The sequence below is a fragment of the Fopius arisanus genome, unplaced genomic scaffold (assembly GCF_000806365.1).
Source record: "Fopius arisanus strain USDA-PBARC FA_bdor unplaced genomic scaffold, ASM80636v1 scaffold00199, whole genome shotgun sequence".
Lineage (NCBI taxonomy): Eukaryota > Metazoa > Arthropoda > Insecta > Hymenoptera > Braconidae > Fopius > Fopius arisanus.
The window spans coordinates 110,195-111,637 of record NW_011887938.1 but is presented as its reverse complement, the minus strand read 5'-3'; positions in this window follow the sequence as shown (position 1 = coordinate 111,637).

Below are 1,443 nucleotides of genomic sequence, written 5' to 3'. Positions count from 1 at the left end.
ACAGATGGTATTGATGAGAACACAAAATGCTGAAAATCAGGTACTAGACTATTCTACAGTGCGTTCATCAGTGAATTCCCTCCTTACTTCCTGAAGTGACCTTTTGCATGAATTTCACTTGAAATATAACTGTATTATATGTGCTTTTTTCCAAAATTGTGTGCTGCTAGTCTATTTTATGTTTCAGTTAATCGAAAATTGTTGGACGGAACCAATGAAGGGGTCTCAACGGATCAGCCAGCACCATACTGAGAGTAACATAGACAAGCCCCGCCTCTTACATACCGCTGTTGAGATAACTGGGCGGAGCATTTTCTGAATTGGGCAGAAACTCATCGGACACGATAATACATGCAGAGTGAATGTAAAAATAAATGATCAAAAGTAACATAATTACTGTTAATTGTTTTTAATTTTGAATTCTACGAACTGTGCAATTGAGGTAATGCCTGTATTTTTGTATTATTCATGTTATATAAAAACAAAGTCTGTGAAGATGTAATCGAATACAACCATGTGTTAATAGAAATGCCCACGATAACCCCCTTCTCTTCTTAGATTACAGAACAACTTCGTGTATACGAATTCAGGGATACAAGGAGTTTGTGGAGGGAAAGTTACCACCAGAGCCCAAACCGAAATAAACACGCGGATTTGAATGTCCTGTTTCCCTTCGTCAGGGCACATTCGTTTTATCGTCATAACTACAACGAAGAGTTCAATTTTTCATCGTAAACAACAGGAAGAATGTGGCTCAGGTCATCACGAAAAGTTTGAATAATAACAGAAATCTGAGGGATAGGCCGCATTCTTCCCGTCATTTGGATAACAAACTCGAACTTTCCGTGCATATATGACTGAAAACGCAATTTTCCTATCCAGATAAATCCTCCGAAGATAAAAACTCTCCTTCCCTCAATTTTGAACACACCGATATGATCCACATGTGCATACATCCTCCTTGGCACCATTGCTATTTACATATAGGTTTGTTTTGTGAAATAATTTTAAAATATCAGCACAAAATGAAAGGCAAAAAAAGCAGGGCCCGTTCACAACCTCACTTTGATATATCGCTCTGGTTTGCTGCTGTTTCCACAATTACTGAAAGCGTTATCGCCGGAATAAAGCTGCGTGCTCTGACCGCAAGGTGGAAAGGCGTAAAATTGCTATTCGTAAAAAAATATGTACAGGTCCAGATCGACACAGAATCACCCCCTGGGTCGATCTACATACATTTATAAAGAGATTTTCCATTGAACGCCTTGGCCATCTTGCAAATGGAGTCAGGATGTAAAAACGGGGTTGATATTTATAAGTACCGATCGACTCAGAATCATTCCCGTAATCGATCAACATACACATGTGGCGAGATTTTCTTATGACCCTGTCGGCCATCTTTGAAATGGAGTCATGAAGGTGGTAAAATGAGGTTGATCTCCG